Here is a 14,564-nt window from a genome sequence, read left to right as displayed (position 1 = left end):
AACAGAAACGGGAGAACTCTAACTACAAAAGCAAGTAATTAAATCAATTTCCTGTTACTTTTTTTCTAAGTTTTGGAGCTGACTTCAAAGCGAAAATGGCGGCTGTTCTTTAATGAGCTAACCAGTTGAAAACGAAAGTGTGAGAATTCTCACTGTCTGCTGTGTATAAGTTAGATGGTAAGATACCAATATGGGCTATCCCCAGATATATGATAGAGAATATAAATATATTACAAAAAATGGAGGTTATTACTTACAAAGAGCTTTTGATTATGGAAAAGGGGGAATTACAGTTAAAATCTAGGGAGAAATTGAGGGATAAAGGGAGAAACTATATGTGGTTCCAGTATGGACAATTGCAATCTAGATGGAAAATGATCTATTGGTATTAGGCAAAGTGATGATAACTTGGTAAAACAAATAAAAGATCAAGGTCAACAGCATATAAAGAGATTATATAACGTATTGGTAGAAATTGATTCAGAAATGGAGTTGGTTAAAGATTGTATGGTAAGATGGGCACAAAATTTTCAACAACCTATAATGTTAGAAACATGGGAAAAAATTTGGGTGAGGAATGTTAAATTTACGCAAGCACAAAATTTAAGAGAAAATTTTTATAAAATGTTTTATAGATGGCATTTAGATCCGCAAAAACTATCGTGTATGTATCCAAATGTGAAAGCAAAATGTTGGAGATGTGATTGTGAGGATGCTACTTATTATCATATATGGTGGACTTGCAAAAAAGTTAAAGCTTTTTAGATTAAAATATGGTGGATTATGCAGAACATTTTGAAAAAGAAGTCTGTTCCACAGGTTTTTTTATTAGGAATAATTCCAGATTGTACTGTTATAGAGACAAAATTGATTTTGAATTTAATAACTGCTGCAAGGTTATTGATTGCACAATATTGGAAGAAAGAAGACTTACCTACAATTGGAGAATGGATTAGTAAAGTATCAAATTTAGCAGAAATGGCAAAAATTTCTGCCTACTTGAAAGACTATGCACAAGGAAAATATATTTTGGAATGGAGAAAGTGGATCAATTATATTCAAAATAAGTATCAGATTAAAAAATATCAATTAGTTTTTGAGTGAAGTTAGGATTTGCTATGTATTAGAGTTTAAGAAAGAAGGGAATTGATAGTGTGATGGTGTGAAATGAATTATGTTTTATGTTATATTTTAGATTATGTTTGTTAGTTACTATACCCTGTATTCTGTTCTGGGAAGTCTCGGGGGTGGGGGGAGGAGGGAGGGGAAATGGGGGGGGAGGGGGAAAATTATAAATTGATTGATTGCCATTGTACAGGAATAATGGTAGAATTAAATAAGTTGGAATAGTATAAAGTCGGGGCTGCTCGGTAACCACTCCGGAAGGGAAAGGGTAAGAAAAGAGGAGTAAAGAAGGAAGAAAGTAGGTAGGCAGGTAGGTAGGAGAGAAGGGAGGGGGAAGAAGGGATAGGAGGAGGAGGGAAATGGGGGAGGGGGAAAATTATAAATTGATTGATTGCCATTGTACAGGAATAATGGTAGAATTAAATAAGTTGGGATGGTGTAAAGTCGGGGCTGCTCGGTAACCACTCTGGAAGGGAAAGGGTAAGGAAAGAGGAGTAAAGAAGGAAGAAAGTAGGTAGGCAGGTAGGTAGGAGAGAAGGGAGGGGGAAGAAGGGATAGGAGGAGGAGAAGGAGGGGAAGATAGAGGGTTAGAAAGGATGGAAGTGAGAAGTGGGAAGGAGGAGGGGAAGGAGGAGAGTGAGGAGGAGGATGGTGGGGAAAGTAGAAGAAGGATGAGAAGGGTAGAAAGGATTAAGGAAGGGAGTGGCGACCGAGCAGGCCCGATTGAGCATAATTTGAGTATAGGATCGATTATTGGATAAGTGATTGTACTGTACACTGGTCAAATTGTGGGAATTATTATGGAAAATAAAAAACTTTTTTAATATTAAAAAAAGGATAATAAAGGTGAAATAAAAACCAAATAATCTAACAATCAAAATTTAGTTTCTCAGGACTTTCAGCTATACTCATGTGATTGGTATTAAGTGTATTGCAGTACTGCCTCTCCCAGACAATCTTTCAATCTTTCATGTGTGGGACTCTACAGTCTTTACACAAAGGAAGCAATTAGAAACGTGACCTATTGCCCTTTATAAAACAACTATTTCTGTCTAAGGATTGCATCACTCAATATCGGGGTCTCTTCCACTACAAAGGTGTGTGTTCACTGTGAGATGATCTCACTTGGAGCAGAGTAATCCCCTTGGGTGGTGTCCATTGTTTTTCTTTCCACAACTGACATGGGCTGAAGAGTTTTTCCTGTGCTGGAGTTGCCCCAAGAAACTCTCATGCTTAATAAAGCATTTTTAATCAGCATATTTTCAGGAAAAAAACCACTGTTGTAGTCATTTTATTACTGTGTTCCTCTAGGATTAAAACCTGGATCAAATGTTGCTGAAGGAAGAGGTTGTCTTGTCAGGGTGTAATTTATTTCGGTCCTTTAGTAAAGAAACCATGGCAGTATAATTCATCATTTTTTATTGGTCTGTCTCCCTTCTAGGTATAGTGAAATGTTGGGCTTGTAGCAGGCTAAAAGCCCGCTCTGTTCCCTGGAATAATTTATAAAATGAATATTATTATACCAGCCAGAAACCTAGTTAAGCCATTTGTAGAAGAACATCATGGCTGCCATCCAAAGACCTACTTGAAGCATACCCATAGGCTAAAATGGGCCCAGTGAGACTGTTTGTAAATAATCAACTCCTCTTTTTTAATGGCCTTTGCTATGCTGTAGGGATTGCTGTGATCAAAATGGAAATTCAAAGCTATCTTAGACACACAGATCTATCTGTCCAGTTCCTTGGATCTTTTCCAGGGTCTGGTAGAGTTCATTTCATTTCATTCAGATGGAAAATACCATATGAGAACCATCTAAGACAGTGGCCCCCAACCTTTTGGGCACCATGGACCAGTTCCATGAAAAGAGGTTTTTCTGCGGACCCGAGGGGGTGTGGTTTCATGTGTTGCCTGCATCCCATGGATGGGACATTGCTTGTTTCCGCAGCCCAGTTTCTGGCATGCTGTGGGCCGGGGCCGGTCCAGAGACCGGGGGTTGAGGACTCCTGGTCTAAGATGCTTCATATTTTTTTGTGCAAACTGTATTTGTGTATTTTCTCATCTCTATAAGGTGACACAGATTGGAAAGGAATGCGTGTCTTTGGAATGATTACCTCTTTTAAATAATAATAATAGTAATAGTAGTAGTAGTAGTAGTAGTAATAATAATAATAATAGAGTTGGAAGGGACCTTGGAGGTCTTCTAGTCCAACCCCCTGCCCAGGCAGGAAATCCTAAACCATTTCAGACAAATGGTTATCCAACATTTTTTAAAAAATTTCCAGTGTTGGAGCATTTACAACTTCTGCAGGCAAGTTGTTCCAAATAATTTGACTATATTTCTATTACAATAAATATGTACACATAATCTATGGTAATATGTAGATATAAATAGTGTATGTTTACTCATATTTGTTCACCATTCTAGTGATGCTTCATAATACCAGCTCACACAATTGGCCAAACTGGTAATCTAGCACGTAACAAGCATTGTATTTTGTACTGCAATGTCCTCTTCTACATCAGAAGGTCAGCTTGTGAGATAGATGCATCCTAGTGCATGTGCCCCTTTGGTTGGTACTCTTGAATAAATACTCATTGTGTGATTAGTTTCTCACCCACCCCACCCCACCCCGTTACTCAGATGGAATTCTCAAAATGCCACTGGTGTGAATTGGCCTACAATTTCAGCCTGTGTGAAATATATACTGAATCGGCAATTGAAGAGCTTTCAAGAAAAGCCCTCCCCTCCCGTTTTCCCCCTGTAATTTCTTTCCAAGAACTGACAATAATGTGCTCAAGAATGCTGAGGCGCTCTCTAGCTTTAAAAAAAAAAAAAGGGTTCCATCCCCTTCCAAAGGAATCCCAGGATGCACTTGGTTCACAAAAAGGCCTGTTGCAAAGCAGCCAATGTGATGACATCATGCAGGCCTTTGGCCCGTGGAGGTTGGCTTGCTAAGCATTTGATAGCGTTTCAGTAATGGATAGTCTCTGGCAGACTGCCCTGGAGGGAATGAGAATATTCCACTGGTCTGGGAAAGCCTGTATCAGTTGCTGCCTTTCCTTTCTCAGGAGTGTTTAATCAGATTTATGGAAACCGCTTTTAGAGGCAGATTTTATTTAAAGCTGAGAACAGTGAAAACGAACCTGGGAAAATAAACATTTGCTGTATACAGACGTGCACAAGAGAAAAAAATGGGAAAGGAAAGGAAGGAGAAAACAGTTGAACCCCTGGAAAAAAATATATTTTAAATTAAGTATTTCCTTTATTATTCTTTTTGGTTAGCAGTGCATTAGAAGCAAACCTCAATCATTTCTCCTGAAATTGAGAAACCAAAATTTAGAGTTTCCTGTCGCCTTTAAGCAGTGGTGGGATTCAGCCAGTTCGCACCACTTCGGGAGAACTGGTTGTTAACTTTCTGAGCAGTTTGCCAAACTGGTTGTTGGAAGAAATCATTAGGTCAGAGAACCGGTTGTTAAATTACTTGAATCCCACCACTGCCTTTAAGGAACAAAAGCTGGATTTGCATCATATTAAACAAAATGTGGTTTGATTTATTTTTGCATAGCAAGTTGCCTAACCCCAGCTCAAGTGTTTTGTTTGCTAAACCATCTTTAAACATGGTTTACTATGTTTAGTTGACTATATTTACTATGTTTCCTTAGAGAAGGAAAGCAAACATATAACTGATGCATATGCAGTATACATAATGAATACTTTGTCTTCATGTATACAGAAGGGTGAATATGGTTCTTGAGCCAGGTGAGTGGAAAGGCTAAAGCATTAACAAAGTGTAAGTTATAGTGAGAAACTTCCCGGAGATCAAAGGTGGACATAAAGCAGCAGTGTAAGATAGGTGGGAAAAAGTAGAACAATGCAAAGGTATGGCATCAGAAGGTGAAGTTTGCATATCCTAGCAAAAAATGTACAGCTCATTTCCTGGATGGGGAAAGCAGAAGGGATTGTGCTGTCCTCGCAATACAACTGCAAAAATCAAAGCCGAGCATCTCATTTTTCCAGCTGTGAAAAATAACTAAAAGTGGGGAAAACATTTCAGAATTCAAACGTCCCACTTTGTGAAATGGCTTTTTCAAGGACAAAACTGGCTGTTCCAATTGCTTTGGGGGCATTCTGAGCTCAAGAGTCTTCCGAAATGATGAAAGGAACGGTTTTGCACAAGAAGGGGAGAGGAAATAAAATTCAAAGCTATTAGTTAATCCAGAAATATTTTGTACACGATTCTGTGTAGCCAAGCCAGGAGTTGGGTTTGAAGTCTAGGGATTTGTAGCAGAGGTGGGAAACTATGGTCCCCTTTATGACTTGTGGACTTAAACTCCCAGAATTCCTGAGCCAGCATAGCTGACTCAGGAATTCTGACAGTTGAAGTCCACAAGTCATAAAAGGGCCTTAGTTCCCAACCTCTGGTTTAAAGAGATGTTGGTGCTTCTGTAAGTGCTACATTTGTACAAAAAGAAAATGAAGGCAAAAATGAGGCAGCGAACTCTTAGTGAAAGGTCAGCAAAGTACCGCAGCCAGCACGGTTAGGAGTGGAGTGCCTAGGACGAATCCATCACTTAATAAAGATCATTAAGGGTTTAATACACATACAGTCCACAGAGAATATTTTCAGAGAGGCTCTTGTTCCTACCTTTAAGAACACAACAGGAGTCATAATCGGTGGAAGATGATTAGGTTCTTCTGGCTCACAAGGCAAGACAAAAAAATTTCCATTATAATTTGGAAAGCTCACTCTGATTTGAATCCACCACTCCTTGACCCTAGAAAAAGCCTTGGACATATACATTTCTTTGGTTTTCTTATGGTTTTTTTGGGGGGGACACTTAAAGTTGCAGGGAGCTCCTCCAAGACCAAGGAATTTACTGGAAAGGGATTGCTGGAAAATAAATTCCCTTGTGGGAATCTTCCCTTCCCTTCCCTTCCCTTAGGGGAGATTTTAAATGTGAAAAACATGTAGCAAATCCTGAGGATGATTAACATGTTTATTTGTGTCTCTGAAAGACAAACATTACATTCTAAATGTACTAATTCAAAACAATGTATGTGGCCCAAAATCAAGAATGACACGTGGCAGTTCTTCCAAGCTGAGTTCTTTATTGTTTCACACCTATAGAGGAAATCTTGCCAGACTGAGGACTTCACTGTCTGCATCTACAGTATTTTATGTAAGCTATTAGGAAGCAGCTGTCTTCATCTTCTTTCTCTCACACATGATATCTGGGCTCAGCTGCCAATGTTACTCCTCTGGAATAAATCCCCAGTTCAATCTTCTACTCAGATTCTGTGACTGAGGTGAATTTAATATTGCTGTCCACTAGGGCTGCTTTTTACAATCCAATGCAATCTCTCTGAAGTGGGACATCAACAATTCTGAGCCATGAAACACATAGTTGAGGATATCTAGTTTAGGATGTGTTTTCCTGGTAGCTACCCTGTTTCCCCCAGAATAAGATATCCCCTGATAATAAGCCCAATCGGGCTTTTGAGCGCATGGCAATAAGGCCAAGCACTTATTTCAGGGTTCAAAAAAATATAAGACAGGGCCTTATTTTTGGGAAAACACAGTAGGAACCTATCTATGTTGGAATGTAAATTCATGACTTGCAGAAGTGGTTCCCTTTCCGTTGAGTGTATTATAGGAGAAGGTAAACCGTGCCCTATCAGCTGCACCATCATAGATAACGGCAAGTAATTGTCACTGTTGTAGTCTGTAACATCTGGAGCTCTCACATTGCCTATTGCTGATGCAAGAGCAATTGCTTTTGGGAGAATTAAACCTAAGATCATATTAATATAAAGATAGGATATATCTTGTCTAAATTATCGAAGTATTCAGAAAAGGCTGAGGAAGAAGAGAAAATTTCTAATTTTCCTAATTATATATGAATGGGCTCTCTCAGATGTCTTTTCTGCTTATATATTTAGATAAGATATATTCTACCTTTGCAGACTAATTCAGCTAACTGCCAGGAGTTTGATCTTCACCGGCTCAAGGTTGACTCAGCCTTTTATCCTTCCAAGGTTGGTAAAATGAGGACCCAGACATATATCACATCACAGTGCTTTACAGCCCTCTCTAAGCAGTTTACAGAGTCAGCATATTCTGGGTCCTCATTTTACTGAACTCGAAAGGATGGAAGGCTGAGTCAACCTTGAGCTGGTGAGAATCGAACTGCTGCATTGCTGGCAGTCAGCAGAATAGTGGTTAGCAAAAGCAGGCAAATGTTGGTCAGCATTGCCAAATCTAAAAGTCTTTGATCTCTAAATACTCCCTAGTTACCCCAGATAGCAGAGTCTGCAGGTGGGTGGGAACTAACTTAGGGAATTTTCCCTAAGGAACATGTTTCTGATACTGCTTCTGTTCTTTTTCTCTGCTGTAAAGACAATTGAATCATTCAGAGTCTCTATAGCACTCACACTCTTGGGATTATGGGAAGACAAAAGTTGCTGTTGTGAGGTTTAACTGTCCTCAGGACTTGGATATGACTCAAGAATGCAAATGCTGCAGTACTACAAAGGATAGCGAAGCACTAGTCATGTTTCATCTTATATTAAATAATTTCATAGAAAGTTCTTTGTCAAACAGAGTGTTTTCGTTGCAGGGGGCTTTATTTAGCTGGAAGAAAAAGTCAAACTTCAGCTAATGTAATAATTTTATGGTTTTCAAATAAAAGGAGGGTTTGAGCAGTGACAGAATAATCATCTCTTGCCATCGCAATGATAAACTGCGTACCTAGTACCCACTAGAAACCCTTTAATACATTGTGATTAAAATGTGTTGCTCTCTATAGATCTGCTGCATTACCATGCAATCAGAAGTAAAACATGCTGTCCCCTCTCAGAAATTATCTTTGGTTCTGACCATGAAGCTATGAGGGGGGACCACTGTTAATATTAGAAATAAATGACAAATGTCAAGAACAAATAGGCAGCAAATAAATCCAGTCTTTCTTCCCCAATATACTTATCTTCCCAATAAAGCAAAGTGAGATGTGCTACTGAAGTCCCGGCTTCAATCTGAGATTGTGGCGATAAATCTTACTTAGATGCTTAGAAATGGCATAAAGTCATTTTGGGTGCATGCTGAAATTCTGAAAAGGATTTTCTGTCTGAAAAGGAAACTGCCATCCTCCCGTCTGTTCAAAAAGAAATATCTACTAAACTAGAGTAATTCGTTTGACCAAGAAATGTGCTCTGAATTTTATATGTTCTCTGTGTTCAACTCAGATGTCTTTCAGTTTCTCTCTGGATGCCAGAGTTGGTTCTATATATGGCCTTTTTGTACAAATAACCCATGCAAATTGCTGCCCAATTTGCGGTATCTTCTGTGGACTAGGTTATTTATTCTAGAATAGTCTTTCCTGAACACTTAGTGGCGCAATTATCTGCTTGTCCAATTGGATCTGATATTTCTAAATCATATGTCTTCTTTCCTGCAGGTGTACATTATCAAGGTCACTTGGTCCAATGGCTCAACAGAGGCAATTTATCGACGCTACAGCAAGTTCTTTGATCTGCAGGTAAGATTTCTAAATTCCTGTCAGAGACTAGAACAGTGATGGCTAACCTTTTCCGAACCGAGTACCCAAAGCACACACATGTGCAATTGCACGTGCCTGCATATGCCCTGCCCCGTGCATGCATGCATGCATGGCCTCCCGCACATGCCCTGCCCCCTATGTATGTGCAGCAGAGACCTGAAGACCAGCTGGCCAGTGGGAGGTGCCCGCACTTGTGCAGTGGAGCTGAACTGGGGCAACGACTCACGTGCCATCAGAGAGGGTGGTACATGCCACCTCTGGCACACGTGCCATAGGTTAGCCATCATGGGACTAGAATTTTCATTTCATGGAGTGGTAATATTATTTTACTTGATTTTGTGCTCACACTATCTTTAGGGCAACATCTTTCATACTTACATGCATGCGGCCATAGGCCTAATATTACTGCCTTGGGTGCTATTTTAGACTTGATACAAAAATAATTCACACTATTTGTCTCCAGACTTTTGCTCAGCTGTTTTCTTTTCCTTTGTAATGGCTAGCAGGAGACTTCTTTCCTATAAATATATAAGAGCATTAAGTAGGTTATAACAATATTAAAATACCAACGTTTAATCAAAATCAAAGCATATCTATAATTATTATTGAGCAATCCAGAGAATCATATCTACATCTGATCAGAGATAAGAAAGATTCTGCTTGGGTCAATCTACTCATGTTTTTCAATGGTCTAGACTAGGTCATAACCATGTTCCTATTATAACCTAAATAGAATAGAATAGAATAGAATTTTTTATTGGCCAAGTGTGATTGGACACACAAGGAATTTGTCTTGGTGCATATGCTCTCACTGTATATAAAAGAAAAGATACGTTCATCAAGGTACAACATGTACAATACAAATGATGGTCAATATATCCATATAAATTACAGTTCAAAATAATGTTAGTGGCTTTTATTAAATCTGTTAACTCCATGTTGTTTGCTATTTGGCTTCCAATCCTGTACATGTTTCATTTTCTTCTATTGTACTTTTTGTCTTGGTATAGAAAAGAAAATTGGATTAATATGTGATGATAACTTTCTCTTCAGTTACTTCAGACAAAGGAATGATTTTCATAGGAACAGAACTTTTTCTGTGAGCTCATATTGTTTTGTGCTAGACAGGAGATTTTAGATGCCACTATCAAGAGAATATTTGAGGCTCGGGGTAATGAAATATCTGCAGGAAAAACAACCAAGCTCAGAAAGTACCAAGGACCCCACAGATGCCACTATTTTGAAAGGAAAATACTTTTGGCACCTGAATAGATTTTATTTGTTTATTTAATGAATTTCTAGGCAGCATATCTCAACTCTGGTTGGTGAATAATATTAAAATGATTTAAAGACAGTTCCATTCAGAAATACAAACACTAAAATACACAGTAGCCGAGGAAGGTATCAAATCAACAGCCAGGAGGCAAGTTCATCCACTTACTCAGGGCCCTTGGTCCGGTCAGAGAATCAGATCTTGAGGGCCTTATGAAAGGTTTTTAGTATTTTGATCACTAATCTATTTGGCTGATATTGTGGAAACTTCTTTGCCGAATGGTACCACAGAATTCCTACCCTTTAAATTGTGATACTTTTTTTTTAAAAGGAGGCTTTTAAAATATTTGGATAGCAATCCTTAAGCAGCATAATCAAGATCTACTTGCTTTCCCCAGTTTTTTAAAGCTTACTTTCCAGAGGTTTGAAAAGATTTAGAAGGTTTTAAAACAAAGGCCTGTTTTTCTTAGAAATTTATGTCTATTTTCCTAGATGTTTTCTGCCTCCACACCAGTATTCCTCTGTGTTCAAATTAGATGTGTGATATGCTGAGTTAATTTGCTCCAATCTCAAGGACCTGAGTGAATATATTACACAATGGTTCTGTGCAAAAGGACTATAAAAGCTTAACTATTATCATTCTCTATAATCTTTAGCCAAACTGCATTAAGAGTAGACTTTGTCCTGCCATGATTTGTAAATAAGAATACCTTAAAGTGATCCTCTGCCTACTTACAAATTCTAATCTTTAAATTTACACTTGCTCACTTGTAAAATGTTTGCAATAATAAACATTTTTACAATGTTTTTACAATTATACAATTCAAGCACTGTTGTGTCTTAATATTGTTATTATTTCAGAAGTCATTTCAACTAAATCAAAACATTTTTAGCATCAAATTATAATTGTAGAAGTGTGGCTGAGCTGGAAGGTGGAATTAAATATGTCATCAGTCTGGAGTCATTGTGTTGCCACAAGAGACCCAAGTCCAGCCACCCCCATGAATTCCATTGACCCTTGCCCAATTTAGCTTTGACCATTAGTTGACTAGATTCTTGTGTATAGCAGGGGTGAAATGTACTTACTTTCCCTACTGGTTCAGAAGTGCATGCGCCATCATCACATCCAATTTTTGACCCTCTGCCCATGTTCAAAGCCTTCTGTGCATGCGCAGAGGGTCAAAAACGGGTTACTTCCTGGTTTTAACAATGTCTGGGCAGGTGGGCAGAGCCTCGCACTACCACTGTTACCAATTCGCCAAACCATGCGCCACCAGTTCGCATGAGCCGAACAGAACCGGCAGGATTTGACCATTGGTTAATAGGTAGCAATAATAAACTCTCCTTACTTTAAATAAATGAATGCTCCTGGTTATTTGCTCCCGACAATAATTGTTGATTGTAGTTTATTTAGCAGAAGCTATGCTTCACTGATGAATGCTGTTTTCAAACTTAAAAGTATGAATTGTTTATTTGTTTTATTTGTTTATTTATTTTCTGCCTATATTATTTTTATAAACAACTCAAGGCCGTAGATATATCTAATATTCTTTCCAATTTTCATGAAGTCTGGTGCTTTTCTCTGTAGTCTAGTAGTACTAGCTTTTGATCTCAGTCCATGCAGGGCTTTCCTGCATTGGCAGCTAGCAGAAGGTTTATCCCCAGAATAAGCCAAGCTGGTTGGAAAGTCGCCTTGATATTAAATCTCTGCTGCTTTTTATGCACTTCTCAGTTGAGTCTTACTTTTTGGAATTATCTGAGAAATTCCCCCATATTGTGCCAATGTCCAAAATAGAGTGAGCAAGTGGCACATAAGGGAAACCCATTAGAGATACATGACTCTGGAGCAGTGTTTGAAATCCAAGATCATGAATGGTTTGTTATGTCACTACTCAAAAGCCTGAATCTTATGAGGAGGAGAAAAAAAGCCAGCTCTCAGCACCTTCTGGGCATCATTTCTCTTGTTTGTGGAATATGTGTGATGCGTATGATCAGACTGAAATCTATTTATCACTGCTATCCTTTGGCAATGTCATGGACTGCAATAAAGATGCTATAGTATGAGTTTATATTTACAGTGTCAGCCATAAGAAATCTCAGATTCCCAATCCTGTGTTAACTTGAATACGAAATGATCAGATGTACACAGAGAGCCAGAAGCAGGGATGCTGTTATAGAGGGAAATCAGTATGGTAGCCTTTAAATAAACATGTGGACACACCCTTAGCCACAACAACAGAAATGCTGAGAGACTGGAAGAGAGATTAGTGATTCCAAATTCAGGTAGGAATTGTATACCCCTACACCTTAAAATATTGCACCTTAATATGGCTCAGTGGCTAAGATGTTGAGCTTGTCGATCAAAAGGTCGGCAGTTCAGCAGTTTGAATCCTTAGTGCCGCGTAATGGGGTGAGCTCCTGTTACTTGTCCCAGCTTCTGCCAACCTAGCAGTTTGAAAGCACATTAAAAATGCAAGTAGAAAAATAGGGACCACCTTTGGTGGGAAGGTAACAGTGTTCCGTGCACCTTTGGTGTTTAGTCATGCTGGCAACATGACCACGGAGACATCTTTGGATAGCACTAGCTCTTCAGCTTTGAAACGGAGATGAGCACTGCACCCTAGAGTCGGAAACAACTAACACATATGTGCGAGTGGAACCTTTACCTATATACCAGGGGTAAAATCCAGCAGGTTCTGACAGGTTCTGGAGAACCGGTAATGGAAACTGAGGAGTTCAGAGAACTGACAAATACTACCTCTGGCTCGGGTTCTACTTATCTTTACTACCGGTTCCCATCGTGCTCGTACAGAAGTTTCAGTGCAGAGCTTCGGTTCAGAGCGGTCAGTGGGCGGAGCCTCCTGTCAGTTTTACTATTGGTTCTATAGAACCAGTCTGAACCGGGGACAACCCACCACTGCTCTGGCTGGCCAGCCTCAGTTGGAATAGGTTGGAATGGAGATTTTGCAGTATCTTTCCCCTGCCACGCCCACCAAGCCATGCCCAGAGAACCAGTAGTAAAAAAAATTGGATTTCACCACTGCTTTATACCTTAATTCCTCGTGTTTTAATATTAGCATGTTAGCAAGAAGAATGCATTTGTCATTAATATCTACAATATCTAGCTTTTTAATAAGGAATTATTATCAATTAATACAATCCTCAAATGCAGGGGAGTCAATGCAGGGGTGTAATGTTGATGCCAGCCAATCTTAGCGGAGCATGCAAAAATTGAGTTGAGCTTGTTAGAGTGCATAGATGGAAGACCATCAGATAATCACAGGACTGCGATCGCAGACTGAGAAGTAAACAGCAACAATTCAGGGGAACAGTGTTAAACCCCTTCCGATTTTTTGCAATAAAAGTACCATGAATGTATCCATGCATTCATTGGGAGCTGAGTTCTGTTTGAGGGAAGCTTTAGTTCTCTAAGAGGACAAAAAACTTGCTTCTCTGTGTTGCTTTCTTCAGCTATAATTAGTTTACCACTTTCAGCCTTGCTGAATAAATTCCACATAAGGTTTTTGCTTCGTAGATAATGTTTAATGATTAAAAAGTCAGCACCACTAATTGGGTGTATACCAGAGGTGGGTTTCAGCAGGTTCTGACCAGTTCTGGAGAACCGGTAGCGGAAATTTTGAGTAATTCGGAGAACCGGTAGTAAAAATTCTGACTGGCCCTGCCCCCATCTATTCTCTGCCTCCCAAGTCCCAGCTGATCCGGAGGAAATGGGGATTTTGCAGTAATCTTCCCCTGGAGTGGGTGGGAATAGAATTTTTACAGTATCCTTCCCCTGCCACGCCCACCAAGCCATGCCACATCTGCCAAGCCACACCCACAGAACTGGTAATAAAAAAAATTGAAACCCACCACTGGTGTATACTAGAAATGTTGAAACAGAGGTACTGCAAACTGGAAGATGGGATACTTTTCAGTATTCCCAATTTAATTTTCTGTCTGTCTCCATTCCCTCAAGAAGTGATAAAATATACTTTTAGAGTAAATGATAAATCTTAGAGACCTATAACAAACAATGCTTCTCCATTCTTATGGTTTCAAGTTGAAGGAAACATTCAGATGTCTGAACTACAGATACAATCACTTAATAAAAAACTGTGGCAGAAAAGCTGTACCCAGCCATTTTCGACAGAATCAGGTCAAGGTTGCAAGATCCTGTTGTTAACATCTCAGACTTAGAGAAAAAAAGTTAGTACCCCATTATCTTCTCTTACTGAAGATTTAGTCATTAATTGTAGGTATGCATTGACTAGAAATAACGCTTAAATTATGTTATTAATCTTCAAGAAGCCTATATCTTATTTTCTATGATCTGGTTTCAATCAATGCTGCCTTTTACTATGAATGCTATTATGTTACACAAAACTTTTTTACCAAGTGGTAAGTCAAAGATTTGTTAACTTCCAGAAATGATATTCAAAGAGAAGTGATGCTTTTGATATTCCTTTATTAGCTGAAGAGGTCATCAGTAACTGTTTGTAAAAACTCTTATTTATACAAACACTTTCAACATGTGTCTTTTTGGATGTATGCATGAGCATACGGCTGACATGTCAGGACAAGATAGAAATATTTTTGATTTTGCAGAATGC

The 14,564-nt window shown here is 38.9% G+C and overlaps 1 protein-coding gene across 2 annotated transcripts in view; it reads left to right on the top strand.

Annotated features, from left to right (window-relative positions):
• Positions 1-8,580: 8,580 nt before the first annotated feature.
• SH3PXD2B (SH3 and PX domains 2B) overlaps positions 8,581-14,564 on the top strand; it is a 114,217-nt gene continuing 108,233 nt past the window's right edge. For both annotated transcript variants that reach the window (XM_058171305.1, XM_058171304.1), the window contains exon 1: positions 8,581-8,661. The gene's annotated coding sequence lies outside the window, so the exon portion shown is untranslated. The remainder of the gene's footprint in view (positions 8,662-14,564) is intronic.

Source organism: Ahaetulla prasina, chromosome 2 (genome assembly GCF_028640845.1).
Source record: "Ahaetulla prasina isolate Xishuangbanna chromosome 2, ASM2864084v1, whole genome shotgun sequence".
NCBI classification, from domain to species: domain Eukaryota; kingdom Metazoa; phylum Chordata; class Lepidosauria; order Squamata; family Colubridae; genus Ahaetulla; species Ahaetulla prasina.
This window is presented reverse-complemented; position numbering and strand designations above follow the sequence as displayed.